We start from the raw sequence: 27,433 nt of genomic DNA on the forward strand, positions 1-27,433 counted from the left end.
TCGAACTTCAAAACGATACTGACCTTGTAAAAATCCGTCGCCTCTGTCGAAAGTTTTAGGCAGACATGCAAACATACATACATTTATATATTGGTAACTAAAATTTTTTTGACCCAAACCGATTAAAAAGCTTGCCCTATCTCTGAATACCCTTTATGTAAAATTTCAAATGCTTAGACCAGAAATTGTCCGAGTAATTTGGTAGAGACCGCAGAGGTCAAGTTTTTTAAAACTTTGACCCTTATTATGACCCCTTAACATTTATTGTTTTGGGCTTAAATCAAGTTATTAAGTTAGATCCATTTCCAAGGAACCTATATTTAAAATCTCAAGTGTTTCGACTCAAAATTGTTGGAAAAGTTTGGTAGAGTTCTCAAAAGCCAAATCGTTGAACTTTGACCTCTTAATAGCTAAATTTCTGGCCGAAAATGGATTCCAAAGGTTTTCCCAAAACTCAGTACCCTGTATATCAAATCTGGAGTCTGTAGACTTAAAATCGACAGTTATTATCGTAGGGAAATGTACACAGACACGTTCATTTATATATATATATATATATATATATAACTCATATACAGCATAATCGCGTTGACACACTGGTTCTCGTCGGATCACTGCAGTTAAGCTTTGGTTAGTACCAGATGAGTAACTATTTGGGAATTCTAGACATTATTTCGGGATTTGTTTCCAGTCGTCTTGTACATACACTTCACTTGCCACTGGGATTTAACAATGTCGACTCAGGAGATATGTGGTTGGAGATTGCGCACCTGCTGTCTCAAAAATTTCACGCACAGACACCACTTCATGGGTTTCCATAGTCTGCTAAAGACTGAAGGAACCCCTTCTATATATCTCATTCAAACTCTACCGTGTTTGAATATATGGTTAAGTGGCAGTTTTAGTCATTTGGAACTGCTTTAAAGCTTCACCACTCACTCATTTTTCGACCAAATTTCAAACAATTATTGAAGTTTATAGATCACCTTCTCAGCTATATTGTGAAAAAAAATTTCAATTATTGTTCAGTAAAATAAGTTATGATCAATTTACTCGTGTTCAAAATCGTAAAAAAAAGAAAAACATAAGGAGGTGAATGACGTCTTTTATGACTAGTTTCCATACCAACCACGTCGCTTCAGTGACTACTGTTGCTACCAATTCACCGCTCTCTTGAAAAGAGAAGTAACAAGTGAAACAGAGAGAATGAAAACATGAAAGGGAGATAATTGGGGGATTTTATTGAAAGCAGACGAGTCCCGTACATTATGTGTATGTTATGTTTAGGGGGGGGGGATAAGACTGAAATTAAACAAAGAACAAGTGAATTTACTGGAAGCCTGGAAAAATCGTGGATTACAATAGAAAGATGCGAGCATGTAAAGTAATATGGTTAAGCTTAAACATGGAAAAGTAAAGGACTAATTGTTAAAACTGGAAAAGAAATGGACAAGATATTCTGCTAAAAAATATAATAAATTTATAACTTAAAATGTTGCAGCATTAAGAATCTTTTTTTATTCACTTTATAACATTACATAATTAATTTTTAATGCTGCAATATTTTAAGTTATAAATTAATATTTTTTACTAGAACATCTTGTCCTTTTCTTTTCCAGTTTTAACAACTAGTCCTTTACTTTTCCATGTTTAAGCTTAACCATATTACTTTTCATGCTCGTATTTTTCTATTGTAATATATATATATATTACACTTTTTACTCATTAAAAAGGTTATAGACCGTTGACTTAGAATAAGTGTTTTATGCCAAATTGATGGTTGAATATGGGTAGATTTTGCTCCTTTTTTCATTAAATACTAACCTCTAATGTACATCGAATGAATACTTTAATGCTTAATCTGTTGCAGCTTATAACAAAGGCCCATACAAATTTTCAGCCAGATAGGTCTGATAGTTTCTGAGAGAAAGTGGAACAGACATACAAACAGACTACGTGAAATATAATATAGATATATAATGTGCATGTCTGTACTAAAAATTACATGATTAATGCCATTGATTTCTACGAGTTTATGAACAAACACACAGGTAAGAATTACATAATGTACCCGTTTCAATATCTTTATATAGTTTAGGGATAAGTTTCAAACCTTATGGAAAGGCGAGTTAAGAGGTGGATCAAATGTTGGGATTGGTGAAGTGAAAGTTCTGTAATGTTGAAGTCCTTAAAGAGCCATTTCTGAACTTTTTCAGAGGTCTGACGTGGACGAGAGTTCTGCAACTGCATGTACAGTCTTTCTGCAGCATCTTTGTCCACCACAGCAATGGACAACAGTAACTCGATATAGTCACCTGAATTGAGGTTGAGTTCTTTTGCAAAGATGTTAGCTGGCATGATGTGACCTTTGAAGGGAAAACACTTAAAGACCATCATAGTTTGAAGGAACTTAGTCTTCATGACTTTGTGCAATCTGCTGTTTTTCTGCACATTATGCAGGTAGTTCTGAACATCTCCAACTCGATTATTTGATTTTGAGTAGTTTCTTGCCTTCCATAAGGTGTTCTGTTGGGCCTTGGTGCTAATTAATTGAAGCATAGCAAAGATCTTTGTTCTGTATAATCTTCATAGTCATTTATTCTGATGTCCATCTTCCCCCCCCCCACCCCCAAGGTTCGTATTTCCTTATCTTGAACTTGCCCCAGATTTTTTTGCCGGTATTCAAGGAGCATTGTGCTGCAACTAAGATTTCTGAATTTTTTAATATTTAAATCATCACAGGTCACTGTCTTCCAATATTCTAGTGCTTTCCAGTGGGATGTAACCGTGGTTCAATAGTTAACAATATGGACCAGCAACCTGAGTGCCCCAAGTTCGAATCCAGTTCATTCCACAAAAATCACTTTCGCTTAGGATGTTGGCAACCTTTGCATGGTCCCTCTCATAAGTAGTTGATGTCTTTCGAGAAAGAATTCTAACTAGAAAAATATTGGGAAATCCAATGCCAACACTAGAACCTTCAGATTCATACGATGATGAGTGCTTTCCAGTTGCCCCTGATCTCCAGGTTTCAAACGCACTAATAACACACAGAAGCAGCTATCTGTTGCACTTTACCAATGTTAAATACTTCAAATCATTCTGAAATGAAAAAAAATATCTCCTCATATGATCTCAAACATTATTCACGTTTCTAACATAATCATCCTCTTTTTCCTTTTAATAGTCTTTTTTTTTTACTGATGACGTCATTTTGCATGCATTTGCATATGCGGATCTGCACTATGTTACACATGTTCCCCCCCCCCCAAGATATTCACAGCAAGAACTCAAGCTATAACCACAGCAAAGAATTTCCCTTTTTCTCTCTTTCCCAAAAACCAAGCGAACTTCCATGAACAGATTCTTTCCAAGAAACCTCTAATCTGTAGAACAAGATACCACAACTGCTTCCCAATCGACTACATCATAGTTATCAAGTCTAATGTAAACAAATACTTGTTCAACCATCCTCTTGGAAATCAATTCATCTTAAATAATCTCCTGCTCATTCCATCTATTGTTTCCGGTCCTATCATGAAGATGATCATCGTCCAACTAACGATTTCTTTAACCTTTATGCTTGAATCGTATCTCCCCTCACCATGATAAGAGGTGAACCGATGATTCGATGCTTCCGTTCAGTTTCAAGAGACAATGGCTACCTCTTGTAAAGGTAGCTGTGCATGTAATTGTGAGGCAAGGGTTGTGCAATTGCCAACCACACCATTCCTGAATCGGCACCAGTCCAGTGTTAAGAAGTCCAAAATGACTGGAAGCAATGCAGAGATAAGCAGAAAGCTTATACAGCACCTGAAATTCCCAAATGGTCACCCATTTTAGTATTGATCAGGCCCAACGTTGCTTAACTTCGGTGAAGTGTGTCAACGTGATTATGCCATACGAAGGTAACCCATTAGTGTAAAAAAAATAAATAAATAAATAAAAAATGATACCATACCAATCAGCAGCAGCTACCTTAATCTATTAGGATTGCTTGTAAATACAATAGCAATTGTTTTTCCAATTTATGTTAATTATAAGTGCTAGGTAAGTATGCCATCGTTTTTGATGGCACAGATACGATAGTGTAAGACTAAAAGGACACCAGAAAAAATGAGGTAAGAAAGGGAGAAAATGGCTGATTTTTTTTTGTTTAATTGACAGGTTTTTTAAAAAAAAAAAAAGACAAATAGTTCCGGGTAGTCCTATATTAAACTCAATGTATATATTTGTACCAAATTTAGGAAATGTGATACTAAATAATTAACCATTGTCATATCTGAAAGTGTGTCAAAAGCTTAAAAACGTGATTGAGGGAGGGGATGATGTATTAGTAAAATTCATTTGTAAAAATGGGTTACCACATACGTGTGTGTGTGTGCGCGCGTGCATGCGCATGTAATATTAAGTCCACGTTTGAACGCGCGTGCGTTTGTGTATGACAACTTTAATGATGACAAGCATGAATTAGTGAGTGATGCATTGGTATGGACTCCATGACAGGACGCGCAAACAAAGATCGTACATCTAGAGGTATTTATTTGCTCCCCCACTGAGCAAATTAGGCACAAGGCCGATTTTTAAAGTGAGGAGTGAAGGGGAAATGGGGACCAGCTCCCCGGGGAGTAGGGGAGCTGGATAGTGACAATTGGTATGAAGGGTTGCCCCTACATTGACCAAGGTCTTATATGTGGGGTCGCCCCCACATATGGTCTTTGCTTGCAAGATCCACGTACATCCAGCAGATAGCAAACGACGCCAACTGTGAACCTGAAGATCTAAGTCAGCTGATGGAAGACACGGAACTCTGTAGAGGAAGAGTCACGTTGGTCCGGCAAGGAGCCTATCCTGATGATGATGATGATGAGTGCGGGTGAGGGGGGCGGTCTTGTCCGGTCGGTCGTAAAATATGTTTAAAATATATTCATGCAGATTTCCTATCTATTATTATAGAGCCAATTTTCTATTGAATATTGTATTATACCTAATATATACTAGTTATTTCCAAAGTTAAATAAAAATGACTTGGTTGCCATCTTGTCGAGAGATTAAACACAAGGATAAGTCACTTATGAAAAAAATGCCTGAACAGACTCGCTTGTATTCCGGTCTCAGACGATTAGCAATAAACTTTTTTTATGGAAATCGTTTGAAACAAGGCATGAAGCCACTTGATGGAGCTAAAAAGAAGAAAAAAACATTTCAACATTTAAAACTAACTATTGATAAATGTTATGTGAATAGATTACAATCCAGAAAACAGCAATTCTTCACCCTTTGTCAGAAATGTGAAGACAAAGTAAGAGAAGCGAGAGTTAAGAGGCTGCTGGAAGTAAACCCAATGTACACTTTCTACTCTCTCCATAGAGAGAAGGTAACACCTGGGAGGGTGGACCTCTTATGACTAAAGAGAACCATACCTCAGCCCAACAACAAAATCACTGGAGCTGATTTGTATCATACTTTTATGATTTTGACTGATTGCTAGCTTTTAGAATCAGCTGTGTGCATCAAAAATGATTCTATAGAATTGGGTGATCTTGAACGCAGCATGTTAAGTCTTCAGTTTGTGACTATACCGCCATCACCACCACTACTACTACTACTACTACTACTACTCTTGGTGTATCGTCATTTTTATTTATATTCATTTGTATGCATTTGTATTTTCCGTGGGTTTCTTGCTCTATTATAAACTGGATTGATATTTATCGATTTTCACCAATTGATTACTTCTAATCTCACCTCCAGTCAAGTTTACCTTGACTGGTTTTTCTCTTACCATTGTTTCTCAAGGCCCTGTGTCGCCAACTTCCCTTCTCCATCTGTCTGTATCCATTGTTTCGTCTTGGGACACAAGATGTCGCTCATTGAAGAAAAATCAATTCTTTCTTCGTTCACTGTTGTGCGTGGCTGCATTCAGAACAGATGATTTTTCATGGTACCTGGCGAGAAAATTAGAAATATCGCTGGTCGTTGATGACTAAAGATGTAGGATAGCGGTAGGTAGTCATGTGTTGCTATGGCTACCAGAGTGTATGCAAACACAACCCGCCCAACAAAATCGCGCCAACAGAATTAGCACAAATTATGATCTTCCGTTATCATCTAGTAAATAATATTAATGAATATAAATAGACATTTTCTCAGAAATTTTACCTGTGACCTGGCCATGTCAAGTGGAGCAACACTGATTGGTTGATACATCCAGAGGGGAGGGAAGTGCACTTTAGAGGATTTTGATTAAGATGCTGGTATAAAATGATGCTAAGTACTCAAATTAATGACACTAAAATCGTTGAATGCATGTTGTCTCTAGGGAGTGAAAGAATCTCTCAAACACAGTTTATACAAAATAGGAGAGGTGTTCCAAGAGTAATGCCTCCTATTTTTTTTATTCTGCTTGAATGGATCAGAGTGGATTGCAAATTGCATTTCTATGATGACTGATCTTATGCATTCATAACCTGAAACTTTCATATCCTTGTTACAGATATTGACAGTGTGAGACTCTAAAAAAAGAAAGCAACCCATGTCATGGACGTGCGTCAGAAGCAGATGTGTCATTGAATTCCTGGCAAAAGTGCATTGAGAATGATGGTTACGATGTAGAAAAATAAATTCTGTAGTATAAAACGTTACTTGTTTTAATGGTACCATTCCCTTCTTCGTAGCTCTTCAATATTTTGAGCTTAAAAAAAAATAGAAAGCTTTACTTTTGAAACGACTCTTGTATTTCTTTTTGTTGACTCCTTATCTTATTTTCCAGCTACGGTATTACTGGAAATGTTTTCTCAATCATTAAATCATTTCTCTCTGATAGGTTCATAAGAGTAGTGGTTGATGGGCAGAAATCAGAGGCCCACAGTATTAATGCTGGAGTCCCCCAGGGGTCCATCCTGGGCCCAACTCTCTTCCTGATCTACATCAATGATCTCTCAAAACACATACTTAAATCATTCGTTGACATCTATGCTGATGACACAACCATCTATGGCAACACATCAAAGGCCGTAAATGACAAAGTTCTCTCTGATTCTCTCTCCTCTGATTTTGAGCACGTGGTACAATGGGGGAAGAGGTGGCTGGTCACTTTTAATGCATCCAAAACCAAGCTTCTATCTTTACATCATCAACGCTCTGATCCCCATCTAGCATCAATTGAAATGGATGGCTCTCGTCTTCATGAGGCTCCATGTTTTGACAAGCTTCTGGGTTTGACCTCTACTCCTGATCTGAAATGGAACACATACATCAAATCTGTTGCCAGGGACGCTGGGAAAATGGTGGGATCCTTCTACCACTCCAGAAGATATCTCACTACTGATGCAATTCTCTATCTGTATAAAAGCCAAGTACGTCCAAGGATGGAGTACTGCTGCCACATCTGGGCAGGAGCTGCTAAAAACAGCCTATCCTGTCTTGACAGAGTACAAAATAGACTTTGTGGTTTAGTGGGGGATGCCCTTTTCTCTTCCCTGCAACCTCTCTCCCACAGAAGAGACGCTGTGAGCCTGTCTTTATTTTATTGTTATTTCCATGGCAGAAACACCCGTCTGGCTGAAACTACTGTCAATAATTTTCCCCACTCTCTATCTGTGCCTAAATCCAAACGTAAATTCCATGAGTAAAGCTTCTTTCTTAGAACTGCACGCCTGTTTCCCACCTGACTACAACTGGGACGTCTTCAAGTACAACATAAACAAACTCCTGACAAACCGCCCCCTTAAATAAGACACTCTATCAAAACCCTGAATACTAATGATTACTACAATACTATCTCATTTATTACTGTACATGCAATAAACCTTATCCCTGAGTGGCCTTCGGGCCTTGATAAGTGGTGACCCTCCCTCCATGTAAAAAAAATTGGTTTGCAGTTGATAGCAGATATATTCATCTTCTATTAAGGCCAAGGAATCCCCCAAGCTCAATAGTTCAAACATAAATGGACTTTTTGTTGCTACGTCTCAATAGTTCATAATTGTTGGTCTATGGCAAATCTTAATACAAACAGAGAGACGTCCATTCAGTTTTGCAACCAAACTAAAAAATAGAGCGATTCTAATATTTTTCTTTTCTTTTTACCCACTCTCATATCGTTAATTGATCGTTACTTCAATCCCTTTTGATTTTTGTGTTCAGTGATCTCATATTTGTACCTTGTCTTAAAGTATATGACAGTAGTGTCGTTTTTTTTTTTTTTTTTTTTTTTTTTTTTTTAACTCTTCTTCACCTCAAATAAGACATATTGCCGTTTGGATGTAAGATATTACTGTGTATAGCCATGCCTGCAGGGGCACTATATAGAATTGAGCAGTGAGTTGAGTTGCAATGTAGCGTCGATGGGATGGAAGCAAGCAGATGTAGCAATTGAAAACTGTATTATTTGTTAATAAGCTATTTCAGCAGAGATGGCTGGTCTGATCTGAAAAATCATTTTGGGATTTGACAGAACTGAAACTGAGTTATGGTTGACTAGATCAAGAAACTACAATTTATATACAACATATCATGAGTTTGATCATATCATCCCTTTTTACTGATTTAGGGAAGCGTTCTTGTTTTGTAAATAACCGACTAAAGACAATAAGCCATGCATGGCTCAAATTTAAGGAAACGTTAATTATAACCCATGCCACTCACAAATCCATGCCAAGAGTTATCGTGAAGTAAAGACAAACAAAATGATATAGAAATCAGTTAGTTACAACTTTTCAGAAAGTTTTATAAAAATCCAAGGCATCATTTTTTTTTTTTTAATAAGCACAAAAGTGTCAATTTTAACTATTTTAACCCGAAAGGCACCTCTGGGGGGGTACCAGAGTTTTCCTGGAAAATCCGTTCTGTTACGTTTTTTACTTGTATCATGTTTAATGTTTGTGCAAAATTTCAAAAAATCCCAGTAGTTATTGAGAAAAGTGTAGACAGACAAATGGATGAACAGACAAGGGTGAATTTGCAGGTACACCCTCCTTTTGTCGGGGAGGGGGGGGCAAAAATTACTTGAATGAAGTTTATACTTTTTTGCTCATTAGCTTTGCTTTTTAGTGAAACTGGTTCTCCAAAACCTCATTCTTTTAATCATTTTTTAAACAAAAAGAAAAACCACCACACTATTTCCACACATTTTAACTTTTTTAAATGTTTCCTGGGTATTTTTACTTTTTCCATAAGAGCTCTATGGGCTGGATTAAAGACTTTTGTGGGCCATAGTTTGGTGACACCACTCTCACCCCCGCCCCGGATCTAAATGATTTGATGAAATTCATCTCAACAAAAATCGTATTCTGAAAATAATCTAAATCCTAAACTAATGGATTTTACCATTTGGGTTTTACCGTTGCATCCACATCAGTTATGGAGAAAGATGTGTCACATCCATAAAATCTTTACAATTTTATTGATGAAAGCATGGAACAATAGTTCGTTTGAATTTATCCAAATGAGGACTAGCAGTCGGCTTGAACGTGGTTCTCATTGTTCACAGACTGAGTAAATTGTACATCTCACTTAACATTCGTCATAACTGTTTTCTATTTCAACATTTGCTTCTAAATTAATTGCATTAAGTTTCTTTGTTTTGTGTAGTAGTTAGCGCTAAGATCTTTGCATGAACAGCTTTGCTCCTGTGGCACTTTTTATAGGGAAATTAAAAACATTCATAACTAAAAAATGTCTGATTTTTCAAGAATAAATTCCTTTAAGGATTATATATCGATTTAAGTCCTATCTGATAAGATTTTCGACCTCTAACATCTGCATTGACAAAAGGACACTTTCAAAGTCAGATAACCCTAACCCTAACGCCTGCAAAGTCAGGTAGTTTACTTTGTTCTTGAATAATAACACAACCGGGTTTTAGAAATGAAGACAAATTCCTGCTGTTTCTGGGAAAATGAAATGAAATTTCTCTTTATCTCAAACAAAAAATGATTCCCATCAACCAGAAAAGAATGGGAAAATATTTATTAAAACTGAAAGAATCATATTTCTCTTTTTATTTTATTTTTTTTTCTCATCCTCAAACTCGGTTAAAATGTCTCGTACAAGAATGTCCCTATTTACCACAAAAAAGTTAAAAAAAAAAAAAAAAAAAAAACTAAAAAAAAAACGCCTAATACATTGATTTAGAGGTTAACTTTGTCATGCAAATATTTCTGACATATTCATCTCAATCAAAATCTATGCACCTTGGAACAGACTTCCAAGAGAGGTAATAAATGTGCCAATAATGCAACAATTCAAAGTGAAATTTTGACAAATGCTGGGCAACTATATCCTCATCTGTGTAAATTTCTCCCACCTTTTCAATTGAATTTTTAGAATTTTTGTCAAAGTAATTTAAAATTAAATCAAATGATGTTGAAAATGTTATTTTTAAACTTGTGTGACGATCCTATAGAGAAGCTTAGATAAAATAAAATGCGTCCATTCAATCTGTGCGTTTAGCGCTGAAAATGTTATTTCAAACTAAAGCATGACAGTAAAACAAATGAAACTGATGGACGAAGCTGCTTATAGACATCGGTGGACGTATCTAAAAATTATTTTTCAAAATGTCAGGATTTGGATTCTTTGGTCCACTGTTCTCGTCTTGAATGTCATTCTCACAATGTTTCGGCCGATGTAACCTCTGACCTTCATCATGTGTTTCTTGTCGAACTCAGCAATATTTCTGTTGAACTCAGAAATCTGCATGGAAGTTCGAATGGAACCCTTTATTTAATCCACCGGGGTAGCATGCTCTCGTGATGTCAATCATGAATGGACACAAAACCTTAGTAATTCACGATTGTATTCGCCTTTGTAAGCACCCGTGGTCTAGTGGATAAAGTACTTGGTAAGATTTAGTTGTAAAGTTACACTTTTCTGGAGGTTGATGGTTCAATTTTCAGTGCGGGCAACACTCAAAATACAGAGTTCCATTCATCAATTGAAGATGAGAACAGTTGTCTGAAGAATCCAAATAATAGAAATAATCCGCATCTCAAAAATTCAGAAATATAATGTCAGGATTTATTTAACAATTTTCACAACAAAAAGAAATTACAAAATATTTCAAAAGTTTATAATTTCTGAATGTTTTTCTTAAATGTAATGAAACTCTATGCAAGGTCATAAAATAAAAAAAGTCAAAAGAATTTCGTGGCAGTTTCAACAAATTCTAATCATTTAATGATTTATTGTAATACCAAAAAATATAGTTTCCCATTTTATTGCAATATGATAGTATAAAAATAAGTACTTTAATCAGCAAAAGATTATATTTGTATATAATAAAACTTTCTAAGATTTTGGTATAGAATCCATGTAAAATCTTGTGAGTTAAACTAGCACTATAAAATAAGGTTCAAGGGTGCAATGATTACTTCCCCTTTACTGTAACTCTTTAATACATCTCAAATTACCTAACATGGCAGGCAGGTATGAATGAATAAAGCTTTTATAGTCACAAACTCGTTTTCTCTACGCCGTTATTCATTGCAAACTCTAAATTTTATATTTCACTTCAAATAATATGATACAAGCAAACTTTTTTTTTTAATCCGTTTGATTTGATGTTTTTGACAGAAAGCAAGAAATCAAACAGAATATCATCCAATATATATATATAATTAATTCGGACTACTGGTGTCATCTTGAGTGTTATATATGGATCTGTAGCATAGCGAATAAAATTCAGTTGTAAATTACACTCTTTTGGAAGTTGAAAATTCAATCCTCAATGCAGACGGTACAAAGAATACAATTGTGAATTACTCCAAACTTCTATCCAGTCACGGTCGGCAAAATGAGAGCATGCTAGCCATGTGGATTACATAATGAGTTGCATTCCAAATTCCATACAGATTCTCAAGTTTAACAAGATACACCTGAAGAAGGTCGGAGTTTACATCGGTCAAAACGTTGTGAGAATAACACTCAGTAGTCTGAAGAGTCTCATAAGTTTAAATCATAAATCCAAAATGCATTTCGAGTTTTATATAATAAGACAACTTCTAAGATCTCTAAACCTGAAATATGCTTTAAACTCAAGAGTCAGCCATTTTATGTTTTCCTATTTGTTTTTCAGATTAAAAGCTTTATTTTGCTTTCTTTAGAAAACCTCATCTGTATTATGCGTGTGTGCATGTGTTCTATCACTGGTAAAATCCTCTCTCCCTCTGAACAGCTGGTTAAATAAACAAAAAAAACTTGATCATGGCTGACTGTGGCCTGTTAATCATTTGATGGAACCCATTCAACAGATGAAGTAGAACGTTTGATAAAATGAAAAACCTGTTACACTTTACTTAATAATTGGCTGGTTTAAATTGGCGCTTGTTATGTTCAACCAGCACCGCGTAAAACAACACAGGATAAATGATATGAACACAAATATGGGCTTCATTTCATTCGTTCACGTGAATAATAATGATTACACCTCCTGCAATAAATAAAAAAAAAAAAATGGTGTTGTCCCTCGATTGCACTACACCAAAGAGTTGTGAAAGAGCCGAGAAGGTAGAGCACTAACGAGACCTCCATTGAAAGGGTGTGGAGAACGCTGACCATTGGAGAAGCATTTTGCCACCCAAACCCCAGGAAATACCAACAACTGTTCACAGTGGGGATAACGTGAAGCCATCTGCGTTGGTTATTAAGAGAGGTGGAGAGAGCACTGTAAATCCGGGAACACTTGTTGTCACTCAGACTTCAGGGAACATCACAAGTTATTACCAGTGAGTGATCACTACTGATGGCCCGTGTGAGAACTTCTAGTGAACGAATAATAATAATAATAGAAAATAATAATTTTACTATGTAAAAGTATTTTTAGAAATCTTATATAGAAGGAAATGAATTTATTATTTTGCCATTTAGTTAACATATGTGCTTGTGGTGTGTACAAACACGTGTAAATTAGATGAAAATGTGGAAAAAATAATTATTCTTTCACTAAATGTTCAAGGAAATATTAAAACATGGTTAAATAAGCATAGTGGTAAGAGTCGAGAAAAATACATTGATAACAGATGTGTTCAGTTAATTTTAAATTACAGCTAATAAGAACATTTAAAACAGAATATTTTTCAAACATAACTCAATCCCAAAACTAGTATATATTTTTCTACTTTATGCCATCAGGGCCGCCAAACCCCATATTTCCTCCTGTATCTGAAAATGCAATATGCAAATAACTATGCGTGATGTTGCCAAGCTTATTAAAAATCTTGATCCCAGTAAATGTGAACAAGTTCTTATTGAACCGCCCCCCCCCCAAGTAATCCAAGTTACAAAATTCCTACTAATGTTTACTACACTAAAATCACAATGACTAATGTATACCCATTAACCCTTATCCTCGAGTGGCCTCTGGGACTTGATAAGTGGCGACCCCCCCCCATGTAAAAAACAAAAAAACAAAAAACCTAACTGGCCCTGATGGCATTCCAATTGTAGTGCTCAAAAAGCTTCAACCAGAACTATCCCCCATACTTACAAAGCTGTTTAAACGTTGTCAAGGAGAAATATTTCCCAACATATTGGAAAACCTCTTCAATCTGCCCCATATTCAAAAATTCAGGAAATCGGTCATCTCCCTCTCAGCGTAGACAAATTAGTTTCCCGTGCATCATGAATAAACTTCTGGAATCTGTGTTAAACAGAAGTGATCGACTACCTCAACCGAAACAACCTCCTCAATGACGTGCAATATGGTTTCCACTCGTCTAGATCTACATCTGATGTGCTAACAGTAATATCTCCAGGATTAGTGAATCTCTCGACGCAGCCTTCGTTTCTAGGGCAATTGCTCTTGACATATCAAAGGCTTTCGATAGGGTGTGGCATAAAGACCTACTACACAAGATCTCAAGCTTGAAATGTCTTCTCAATTATTAGATCATTCCTCTCTTATAGGTTTATAAGGGCAGAAATCAGAAGCCCACAGTATTAATGCCGCCGTCCTTCAGGGTTCCATCCTGGGCCCAACTCTCTACTTGATTTTCATCAGTGATTTCCCAAATCACATTCTTAGATCATTCGTAGACATTTATGCAAACGATACAACGATACTACCATCTATGGTAACACTTCTAAGAGTAGAAACAGCCAAGATCTCTCTGATTTTCTCTCCTCTGATCTTGAGCACTTGGGGCAATGGGGAAAAGGGTGGCTTGTTAATTTTAATGCAATTAAAACTAAACTTCTATCGTTCCATCATCAACACTCTCACCCACATCTGGCCCCTATTGAAATGAACGGCTCTTACCTTAAGGACCTCCCTTCCATATGTTTACACAAACTTCTTGGACTAACCTTCACTCCTGATCTGATGCGAAGCACATACATTAAATTCGTAGCCAAGGTTGCTGAAAAAATCGTTGTAGCATTCTACTGCTCCAGTAGATTTCTCACTGCTGAAGCAATTCTCTACCTGTATAAAAGCCATCTACATCCTAGGATTGAATACTGTTGCGCCACATCTGGGTAGGAGCTGCTGAAAGCACTCTATCCTGCCTTGACAGAGTTCAAAACAGACTTTGTAATCTAGCAGGTGATACCTTTTTCTCTTCTTTGCAGTCTCTTTCCCACAGAAGAAACCTTGTGAGCCTTTCTCTGCTCTATCGCTATTTTTATGGCAAGTGTTTGACTGAGCTCCAATCTACAGGTACTCCCTCACCAACCCTTCACAAAAAGCACTCATCTAGCCAAAATCACTATCAATAAATTCCCCCACTCTCTTTGGTTGTTTAAACCTAAACATGGATTCCATGAACAAAACTTCTTTCCTAGAAATGCCTGCCTGTAGAACTCTGTTCTACTGGTCTGCTTTCCAGCTGACTACAATATCATTATTTTAAAGTTCAACTCTAACAAGTTCTTGTACAGCTGTCCTCGTAAATAATCTAATTATACCAAATTACTACTACAAACGAATATTACCCAACTGTCGCAATGACTACAATACACACATTAACCCTTATTCTCAAATGTCCTCCGGTCTTTGATATGTGATGACCCCTTTGTAAAAAAAAAAAAAAAAAGTTTTGGCATGACGTGTGGCTTAGAAAGGCTGACATTAATCTTAATCTTATAATAATAATGATAATGTCTAACAGCGATCATGTGGAAATAGCATTCTGTAAATGTGATTTCTCTTAAAATAATGTTTGTTGGGGCTCATAACAGCAAGAAAAAAAAATAATTTCTTCATACAAATAATCATTTCCATCTAAATACTTACCTATTTACTATTATATAAACGTCACTTTGTGCGAGTGAGTTCGTTCCTCATAGGTTCCGAAATGGCTGAGCCTATCTTTTTGCAAATTTTACACAAAAGTAATTTATATATTTTTGGCAGTGTTCTTAGATATATTTTGTACAGAAATTCATCTGATAAGTATCGAAATTCGAAAATATTTCATCATTAAAATATTTTTTCTTCCCTTATAGATAAAAAAGAAATTTTGCAGAGGAATATTTTGCGTTACACTGGTGTAACCTTGGTCGGTGTAACGCAAAATATTCCCCTGTAAAAGTTCTTCTTTTTTTTTTTATCTATAATAGAAGAAAGACTATTTTTAAGATCATCAATCCCAAATATGACGTGATATTGTAAACAAACACAGATGGAATTTGATGAACGACATTATCACTTTTTTATCTTTTTATTTTTGTGAATTCGTCCACATTGCTTGTAATATAATATTCAATAGAGGATTGATTCTATAATAATACTTATGCAATCTGTATGAATTATCATGTTTAAGCATATTGTGTGACCAGGCAACGCCGAGCGTCCAGCTAGTTCTTCTATATAAATATAACAGTAGATGTATGTATGCATGTTTAACCGATAAACTATTGAGTTGCTGGTCGCATAACACTGAAATTAACAGGAAATAGTAATCATACACCAACGATGTTTCATAATGAACAAAATCTTGTTAGGTTTGATGAATCACGCATACAGAAATATGTCGACAAGTTTAAATGCAAAATGTTCATTTCAATTTGAGGACATATTTTATTAGCTTTAAGAACGTGCAAATTCAATCATTAGATAGAATTGGTATAATTTTAAATCTTCCTTGTCTATCTGTTGTGCTAATTCAAACGATAGGGGACACGGTTGGAACACTAAATGTCTTGATTTCTAGCTGATGGAACTGAAGTCATTTTTTATAACTTTTGAAATCAGTACTATGTATATTTATAATATTCAATAGAGAATTGGCTCTGTAATAATAAATACGAAATCTGCATGAATTAAAATATATTTAAGCGTGTTTTACGACCGGAAAGACCTCCTCCCACCGCTAGTTGCTAAATAAAGCTCACATCTCTCTTTATTAAAAGTTTTTAAAACAATATTCTTTTTCTTCCTACAATAAAAATACTTACCAGCTAAATATCATTTAAATACAAATGTCTCTACTTAAATTGACTTATATAAGATTTTATCTATTAAATGTGTATTAAAATTACAATAAAAAAAGAATACGAAGAGTAACCCTTTTGAAAACTGGAAAAGTCAAGACGACGGAATTCGATTTCAGAAAAATTCATTCTAAAATGAGTCAATTTGGAATGGTTTGGGGTTTTTTTTTTACCTCATCAACAACAGTTAATTTCAATTACGTACATATTTAATATTTGTCCATCAGAGGATTTCATATTTTTAAATGGATGTGGAAGGTGATAACATCCATACAGAAAATTATTATAGATAGAATTATGCGTGACAGACTAACGAAAATATATGGCATAATCACAGTCACACACAACTTCTCATCATATCACTAAAGTTAAGCGGTGTAGTCTTGTCAGTATCAGATGGGTGACCATTCAGGAGTACCAGGCACTGTAGGCAGGACAGAGATCCTCCTCTGTAAAAACTAATCTTGCTAAAATCATCTTGGCTGATGGATACACACGCGATTCAGGACTATTTGTGAATTTGATATTCCTTATAAACTTCCTTCTTCAGAAAAAGTCTGAACCCACTCAGACTGCGTGGCATACCAGGACAGGGAAGAAACAAACAATGCAATTCTTTATCTGTATAAGACTCAGATATGCCCTAAAATGAAGTACTGTTGCCACATTTGGGCAGCAGCTGTTCAGCGCGCTCTATCCAGCCTTAATAGTTCAAAATTAGCTTTGAAACCTGGTAGGCAGTACCTTTTTCTTTTCCTGCAACGTCTTTCCCACAGAAGACATTGTAAGCCTGTCTCTGCTCTATCGTTATCTTCATGGGAAGTGCTCAACTGAACTCCAATCTATGGTCCTCCTTTGCTAGACTTTCACAAAAAACACTCTACTAGCTCTAACCACTTTATACGATTTCCTCCACTCTCTATCTGAGCCTAAATCTAAATCGACGGTCGTACATCCAAACAATACGACATAAATACGGGAGTACCTCAGGGGTCTATCCTTGGACCTCTATTATTCCTGATATTCATAAACGACCTCCCTGATAAAATTGTTTCGGAGATGGGTATATTTGCTGATGACACCACTCTCTATAACAGATATGAGGGGAAAACAAATGAACACATATCCAAGGAAATGGCAGAAACACTAGAGGATGACCCCCAATCCGTAGTGGAATGGGGACAAAAATGGTTGGTCACATTCAATGCTGCTAAGACTAAGCTTGTTTCCTTCAATAACTACAAGAAACCTTCTCTACCACCAATAGCAATGGCCAAGAACACATTACCTGAAAGTACTTCTTTTAAACTCCTCGGCCTAATGTTTACAAGGAATATGAACTGGAATAGATACATTGAGAGCATTGCCAAGGCTGCTGCAAGGAAGGTTGGCTCCCTCTACCGTGCCAGAAAACTACTTATGCCTGACAGTATCCTATACCTCTATAAGGCCACCATTCGCCCATGTATGGAGTACTGTTGTCACATCTGGGCTGGTGCATCTGCTTCTTGTCTCTCGCTCCTGGACAGGGTTCAAAAGAGAGTCGCCAACCTGATAGGTCCTGAACTGTCATCTAGGCTTCAGCCTCTGTCCCATCAACGAGATGTTACATCCCTCTGCCTGTTCTACAAATACTTCAATGCTGAATGCTCTGACGAACTGCAAACACTTGTACCTCCCCGACGTATCTACCCCCGACAAACCCGACAAGCTACTAAGTCTCATCCCTTTACAGTAGAGATCCCTAGGTGCAAGAAAGCCTTTTACTTCAATAGTTTCTTCCCCAGAACTGCGGGTCTTTGGAACTCCCTTCCGGGATTCTGCTTTCCCAACTGCAATGATATGCAGAAGTTCAAGTGTAATGTTAACAAACATCTTTCTACTCATCTCCCTTCATAATGACCCCGCTAATTAAGTCCTTGATAGTAGCCCCCTGCTTCAAAGTGGCACTGTGCCTTGTTTGGGGTGAAAATTGAATTAAATTAAAAAAAAAAAAAAAAAAAAAAAAAAAAAAAAAAAAAAAAATGCAGATTCCATGAACAAAACTTCTTTCTCAGAACTGCCCGTCTGTGGAACACTGCTCCACTTGCCTGTTTTCCCGATTGAATACAGCATAGTAGCCTTCAAGTCCAATATAAACAAGTTTTTGTTGAGTCGTCAACTACACCATGATAGCCTTCAAATCCAATGTAAACAAGTTCTTGTTGAACTGTCCCCACAAATAATAAAATTCTACCCAATTTACACCATTAGCAGTTACTACACTACCATCTTACATTCATTAACCTTTATCCTCGATATCATGGTGACTCCCAAGTGGGGGAAAAAAAAAAACCCTACTCGCAGCCCAAATCATGTCACAGCTATCATTCACTAAGAATGAGTCTGATTCCCATCAATTTAGTAAGAGGGTTCTGAATTGTTGCAGACCAGATGATAATTTTGAGTTTCCGCAGTCATAATTGTGATCCACTCTCAATTTTACCTGAGAAGGTTGTAAATGCTAGGACCCAACATGAGCTCCAGGTCTATTTTGCTGGTAAAGAACCTGTTTTTCGACTGACGCTCTTATCACTTTTTGACAAGAGATTTCTGACCTATCAAGTTGCACATTATGCTTATTTTTCTTATCAGTTTGTTCAAGCTGGGGAATCCTACCGGATGACAAACATTCACCCACTAACTCAGATATTCCACCCGAGAGATCTTAAAACTCTGACTGTCCTTTCAAGTACCATTGTTTGAATCTTTCGTGCACTTGGTCCACAGGGGATATTTGCCAGGTAGTTTTTGAAATTATTTTTCATGGGTCCAGTTGCTCCTATAATAACTGGAATGATAACTATTTTTTAAGATTCCCGTTTCTTTTCATGTCCGTCACGAGATCTTGGTATTTTGTTATATTTTCTTTTTCAGCTTTGTTTAACTCAGCATCATTGGGGACACTAAATTCTACTAAGGTTGCTTATTTCTCTTATCTCCTATCACTGTGTCAGGTTTTATGGCTCTGTTTTGCTATATTGTAGTCAGCTGTAGCGATTACGTTTGTAGTTTAAAAACATATTTGTTTCCAATAAAATGTGACTTTTCTTTTGGTTGATAACGTGTTAAGTCGTTGGTTTATTGTTAGTTCTTTGAATATAAAGAAGTAAACCAAACGAAAAGAACCAAATGAAATATAAAAGTTGACAATGGATGACTTTTAAAATAATTTTAAGGTTTATTTTATCAGTTTTGAAAATGTCAGATAAGAAAACTTTGATTGTTGTGGAAAGGTTTTATTTAAAAAAAAAAAAAAAAAATTTCCTCAGTTATTTTCTCTGCATGTATTTTTTAAAAGTTAGTTAAATGTCAAAACGCCTCAAATGTTAAATATCAACCATGGTTACTCCTTGAGAAACTGGACATTAAAGAGTGAAATGAAAATGGGTCCAGACTTAGCTGAACTATGGATCAAAATCTAGAAATATACTAGCTAAAATAGAACACCTTTACAGAAGGATTGTGAAAATCTAATAAGTGGCTTTTTTTGTTTGCTTGTTTGTTTTTTACAAGGGAATCACCACCTATTAAGGTCTAGAGGCCACTTAAGGATAAGAGTTAAAGGGAGTGCAGTGATCAAAAGGACATAGATAGTAGAAGTATAAATTTGGTAAAATTGGATTACTTAAGGGGAACAGCTCATCAAGAACTTGTTCATATTGGACTTGAAGACTGCCATATTGTAGTCAGTTGGAAAGCAGGTAAACGGAAGAGAGTTCTACATGTGTGCAGTTTTAAGAAAGAAGCTTTGTTCATGGAATCTACATTTAGGTTTAGGCACAGATAAAGAGTGGGGGAAATTATTGATATTGTTTTCAGCCAAACGAATGTTTCTCGTGAATGTTTGATGAGGAGGAACTATAGTTTGAAGCTCAGACGAGCTCTTGCCATGAAAATAACGATAAAACAAAGACAGGCTCGCAACGTCTCTTCTGTAAGAAAGAGGTTGCAGGGAAGGCTTGGACAAATACTTAATATCATCAGATCCTTCTTAGACAAAAGAAAAATCCAAGTTGTTTGTTCTCCATGGTTGTACATCCAAACAATATTAACGTGTATGTGCCTCAGGGGTCGATCCTTGGACCTTTATTATTCATGATATTTATAGACGACCTCCTTGATAAAATTGTATCCAAGATGTGTATATTTGCTGATGAAACTCTTCTGTATAACATTCATGAGAAAAAAAAAAAAACGAATGTACACATATCCAAGGAATATGAAAACCTTAAAAAATGATCTCCAGTTTGTAGTGGAATATGGACGAAAATTTTATGCGAATAAGACTAAGCGTGTTTCCTTTAAAAATTACAAGAAACCTTCTCAGGAACGGATTGTCATGCTGTTAAAACTCTAGCTGAGAATTAATTGTTCAAACTCCTCGGCTTATATATTCACAAGCAACATGAATCGGAGCAACTGCATTGAAGACATAGTTCCAAATAGTAGCATCTTGTTTGGGGTAAATTCGAGTTAAAAAAAAAAAAAAAAAAGATTGAAATAAATTATTTTTAGAAACTAAACGAAACTTCAAACTCGAGAGAGCTAAAAGAGCTTTTTTTCATAATGAAAACGAATTGCTTAAAACAGTTAGTACATATTATTTAATTATTGGAATTCTTTTGAGACGTGTATTTTATTTGCAGGCTATTATCCTCATCTTTTATAGTTGTTGTTTAACGTCGTTAACTGACAACTATAAAAAATTAAGACAATAGTCCGCAAATAAATAAATAAAATAAGCTAGTACATACACTTATTATTTCAATCTTTGTTGAATAGCTTAACATGTCGTGTGGAATGGAATTAATGCAAGGGAATAACCATCTCCAGTCAGTTTGGTAGACCAGGTTCGATGATTTGGGACATCCTTTATCACAATTTCAATTCACTCACGATTCCATCTGAGAAAACAGATGTTGGGGTCTGGCATTAGTTCAAGATCCGCATCAACATTAGAATACTGCGTCGTAAGCTAACTAAGCTTCCTCGTATTTTTGCCAGGTTGGGTTAAGAATATCCATTTTTAGAATGAATGTGTGTGCATATAGTTTGTTGATTTTAGTAAAATATAAAATTCTTTTGGTCAATAACCTTATCAAGTTATGCAGTAATTCATTTATTTTACCGCGCTTTCTCTTTCACCCCCTCTTCATTTTCACCCTCGCCCCTTTCTCTTTTATCCTCCTGATCTTCCCGTTCTCTTTTTCTTTCTCTCACCTCTCCCTCGTTTTCCTTTTCCTCCGTTTTCCTTTTCCTCCCTATTCTCTTTATCTTTTCCGTTTTCTCCTTCCTTCTTCTGTTTCCCTTCTCTTTGTCTTCCCCTTTCTCTCTCACCATACTCTTCCTCTCTCTCACCATACTCTTCCTGTCTCTCACCATACTCTTCCTGTCTCTCACCATACTCTTCCTGTCTCTCACCATACTCTTCCTGTCTCTCACCATACTCTTCCTGTCTCTCACCATACTCTTCCTGTCTCTCACCATACTCTTCCTGTCTCTCACCATACTCTTCCTGTCTCTCACCATACTCTTCCTCTCTCTCACCATACCCTTCCTCTCTCTCACCCTACTCTTCCTCTCTCTCTCTCTCTCTCTCTCTCTCTAACACCCGTTCTTCCCCTTTCTCTCCTACACTATCATCTTATTTCCTTATCTGCTTTGACTCCATTTTCTTATAACAGTTACCCTTTTCATGTTCAGTGTCATCTTCATTTACTGATCAGAAAAAAATCCATGCTGTCATAAAATATGGTTCCAACAATGCAGAGACACCGCCATCCTGTAAAGATTTAAAAAAAAAGGCTGAATTTCCCAAAGAAACATTGGATTTTTCCCACATTCTTATTCATTGAAAAATTTCTTTGAAACAGAAGTATTATCATTAAAAATAGAACTTATGTTCAAACCATTTTTTTTAGTGATTAAACCTCTCACGCTTTCCTCCATAAACCTGGGCAAACAACACAACCAGGAATGTTTTTGTTTTCAAAACTAAAGATTTCTATTCTTTATTGTTTTTGTAATTTTTCATCATTTCCATGTTGTTCACAAATTTTATGATTCTCTTTTTTTTTTGTTTGAAAAAAAAGAAAAGATCCTGTTCAATACGGAAAACAAATGTGAAACAATGAGTTGGGAACTTAAAGTGCAAATATAAATTTGGAATTTCGTTTCTTTAACCTGATCACAAACATAAGTTTTGTTTGTCATTTTTCAAAGTGAAACGGTGAAGATTTAATAGAAGATACTACTCACAGAAGCGGCAAGCAAAAAAGGAAGGAAAAAGAAGAAAAGAAAAACGTTTGTAGATGGATTCTTTATATACATATGTCATTAATTTGCCTATGAGGGCAATAGCGGCTATAAGAAGGACGAATTAGAGAGAACAGAGTTTTGACAGCCGAGAGAGAGAGAATAGACTTTGAGAGTTTGTTTTTAATTACAGCTTCAATTAAGAGTTTGTATGAATTGTGGGGTTAGTGTTAAGTTCTGACGAATTTTTTTTATTTCATTATTTATGAAAATATCTAAGTTCATTGTGTAAATAAACTAAACTTGTTATTTATAATTTTTTTAAAAACAATTTATGGAATTAATGGACGCTCTTCAACCCTTTTTGACCGGGTTGAACTAATACGTTCAGTCGTAAATAAATGAATATAACGGCATAAATAAGGTGGAAATTAATTCAAAGACGCCTTGTACGTATTAGTTCAGTATCTGGGTAGATGCCAGATACCTCTAGATTGCAACTGTCCATTACTTACGAGGGGCGTGCAATAAGTAATGTCCCTGACCCACTATAGCAGTGGGGCAACGAAACTTGGCACAGTTATTAGTCTTTCTCTACATAGGAACCATCCAGAGTTATGCATTTCTCCCATCGTTTGATGCAGCTCTGGAGACCGTTTTTGTAGAACACTTCAGGTTGGTCCTCCAACCACGACGTGACTTCAGAAATCAAGGCTGCATCAGCTGGGAAACGCTTTCCTTTCAAAAACAACTTCATAGCTGGGAAGAGGTGAAAGTCAGAGGGTGCAAGATCAGGAGAGTAGGGAGGATGGTGGTGGATTTCATAACCACACGCCCATGCTTCTAATCTGACGACATGCGAGTTGTGGACCGGAGCGTTGTCCTGCAGGAGGAGGGTACCTTTGCTGATCTTGCCCCGCCTCTTGATTTTGATAGCTTCCCTTAATTTCCTCAAAAGTGAAGCATAATAGGCTCCTATAATTGTGGTACCCTTTTCCAGGAAATCTGTCATTACTACCCCGTCCTGGTCCCAGAAGACTGTGTGCATGACCTTGCCAGCAGAGGGCTGCAGCCTTGCCTTCTTTGGAGGTGGTGAGTCCAAATGCTTCCACTGCATTGACTGGGCTTTGGTCTCTGGATCATAGTGATAGACCCAGGTTTCATCCTGTGTAATCAGTTTTTGAAAAACTTTGACTCATCTTCTTGGCACATCTTCAAATTCATCCTCTAGCACTCGACGCGTTCTCGCTTCTGGAATGGTGTAAGCAACCTAGGAATCCATCTAGCAGACACCTTATGCATATGCAAATGGTCATGAATGATAGTTTCCACAGACCCTGTACTAATCTTGACATCTTGGGCTATTTGGCGAATAGTAATGCGCCGATCTTCCAAAATGGCAGCCTCAACTTGACGGACAGATGCCTCATCAATGGCAGAAGGAGGGCGACCAGGTTTGGGAGCTGTTTCCACAGACTTCTGGCCATGTTTGAATTCACGATGCCAGCGTTTTACAAGGTCATATGATGGGGCATTATCACCATGTTTTTCATTTCATCAAAAGTCTCCTGTGTTGTACGTCCTTTCAAATACAAAAACTGGATAACTGCTCGATTTTCAACAGGCTCCATTTCACACCTAACTCAGTTCAAACATCTGTAAAACAGAAACCATAATTAGTTCAGAACTGTAATTTGCCAGATAACCTGTAGAAATATAAATCATTGCACATGCAACATTTCAGCTAGATCAGACAACTGGAACGGGGTCAGGGGCATTACTTATTGCACGCCCCTCATATATTCAGTATGTCACCATCTGTCTAATAGAGTGGAGAATTTACTTTGTTGTCATAAACACACTTTTTTTTTTTAAGTTTATGAAATGCAGAACTTCTCGGTGCTTATTTAACTATTGAACTTCATAATTTTTCCAGTTTGAAGACAATCATAGTATCATTACTCGTTAAACTAACTAAAAGTAACAATAACTATTTTTTTTAATCATCTACATCATAATTCGGGTCATAAAGGGTTAAGAATTAACCCATTCTGTTTTTTTTTCTTTATCGTCTGATGTTTGTAAAACATTTTTATGATCATCATATGATGAAAGACGCCATGATTGGCATGTAATTGCACGTAGAAGCAAAACTTGGAAAGCCTGCTTCCAAAGTCAGTTGCCATGAACGAACTGACAAAAGGTGCTCTGCAAATAATTTGTATTGCCGGACAAACTTTTCCCAGTATAAGGAACGGTTTTGATCTGATAATCAATATTTAGTGGCACCCAACTTCAGTGTCTCTAATTTTTGCATTTGTCGTGAGCAGTTAAAGGTCTGTGTGTGTTTTTTTGCTTTGTTTCATGTATCGTTCCAAACGAACAAAGACTGGACTGCAAATGATTTGAGCAATATTGATTATATATTTATTTATTTTTGGATTGTTATTCTCATCTTCTTGGTTGTTTTTTTACCACGTTTCGGCCAACTCATCCTCTGACCTTTTTCAGATGATTAACCGCGATGGGATAGGAGTCGGGTTACTGTATCTCTAGTAATTACTGCCTTCCATACTTGTTGTCTCAACATGTTTTGGCCAACTAAACATTTGGCCTGCTTTGGGTAGGATTGAAACCGCTATCTTCAGACAATACTCACCTGGAACCGTAAAGATTCAACATCTCAACTATGGAAAGCAGTAATAAATGGGGATACAGTTGCAAGATTTGGCATTCCTATCCCGTTGTGGTTAATCACATGAAGGTCAGAGGATAAGTTGACCGAAACGTGGTGAAACAACAACTAAGAAAATGAGGATAACTGTCGTCAAATAAATAAATACGTAAATTACTCATCTCAAAGTATTCCAACAACAACAACAAAAAAATATATGAATATTTATTATACCTAAAATATCCTTGGTTAGTGAAAAATTCTGCACATACATATTCTCTCAATCTCTCTTTCTCTACCATATACACACAATTCATTTTTATTGTATCATGCACACACACACACTCTCTCTCTCTCTCTCTCTCCCTCTCTATCCCCCCTCTCTCTCTCTCTCCGATTCACAAACATGATTTCGTTAACATATGCACACAATCAATCCTGCCATACACATGTACAACAAAAGAAAAAAAAAGCTTTGGTTTTAAATTGTACGATCTATTTCACCCCACCCCCATGACTATGTGGGGATTTTAAAGTCATTTATCTGCAGGTAAATTAGTTGTAAATAAATATTCTGGATCTTCTTTTTAATTAAGGCAACTTACAAGATCCGTGCACTTTTAAACTTGTTCTTGCAAAGTTTTGATTGATTTCAGTTACAGACAACAAATTTCCTTGAAATTAAGATTGTATTGAGATATCAAATCAAAATTGATGTCTTTTTTTTCAAAAGAAAATCTTGAAAAGAGTTGAATTTCTTCCTAAATTCAAAACTTAATTCGTTAGAAATTCCACTAGAATCCCCACTGAACGTAATTTCACCATGTCCGAGCAAGATTAGATTTTCTCTACATGGCAATTGAAGTAGACATGTTTTATTTAAAAAAAAATTAAATTGAATTAGATTAGGGTGAAGCCTTTTCAAAGGAAAATATAAGTTTTAACATTTTTAACTAATTTTTTAAAATAAAAAATGACATATATTCTCTTTTGTAAATCATAAGACATCTTTAAGAAACAAATATAAGGTGCAAGTACACTATAGTAGCGAAATTGGGAAAATGAAAAAATCGATTAAAAAAAAACAATGGTATCTACTGAATTGTGTCTATTTCAACCAAAAGCAATGATATCTACTTAATTTGTATGTCAGAAGTACTTAAATATTACCAAAACAAAAAAAAAAAAGCACAAGTTTTCGATCTTTATCATGAAAAAATCCCTCACCATATTTTTGGGGAACACGTGACATAACAAGGGAAGCAATTCAGTTATCTTAAAAACAAAGCATACTCATATTTATGATTAACACATAATTTATTAAAAAGATTGGAAATAATTACACTCTATCTACCTCCCCTTGGAACTTTCCAGTTTTTTTTTTTAGTCAAACATATTATTTTCGCTAATTTTGTCAAATGTTTTCTTTAATATTTTTTCTACCTTATCGTTTTTCGTAATTTTTAGATATATTCATTACTGTAACATGACAATTAAGTAAAGACCATTTGGTTTGCATTGAAATTTAATATTAAAAAATTTGTTATTATAGTGTAATTGCACTAAATATAAAAATGTTTCATATCAAACTTATAAGCAACGAGTTTTGGAATTAGTATTAGAAAAGTTGTTTATGATATCATGTTCAATGCTCATCATCATGTATAAATCAAAAGATTCTATTGTGGCATTAGTTTCCCTGATATTTTTCTAGTCAGAATTCTTTCTAGAAAGACATCAGGGATTATGGGAGAAACCACATGAAGGTTGCCAACATCCTAAATGAAAGCGATTTTTGTGGAATGAACTGGATTCGAACTTGGAATACCCAGGTTGTTAGTCTGTGTCGTTAACCACTAGACCACCGTCGCCTTCCACAATGTTCATTAATATTCCATTATTTATCCTGTCTTCTTTCCATTCATAATTCTTTTCAATTTTGTAAAAAGAAAATTTCTCCATTATAACTGGAAATTAGAATTGAGTGATGCATTATGCAATTTCTACATCAGACTAGGATCAAATTAT

General features: G+C 35.9%; 1 protein-coding gene across 7 annotated transcripts in view; it reads left to right on the plus strand.

Moving 5' to 3' along the window:
* The window catches only part of LOC145288065 (uncharacterized), a 612,213-nt gene that overhangs the window by 151,601 nt on the left and 433,179 nt on the right, over positions 1–27,433 (plus strand). The window lies entirely within an intron of this gene.

The sequence above is a fragment of the Euprymna scolopes genome, chromosome 11 (assembly GCF_053919585.1).
Source record: "Euprymna scolopes isolate OS-2025 chromosome 11, ASM5391958v1, whole genome shotgun sequence".
NCBI classification, from domain to species: domain Eukaryota; kingdom Metazoa; phylum Mollusca; class Cephalopoda; order Sepiida; family Sepiolidae; genus Euprymna; species Euprymna scolopes.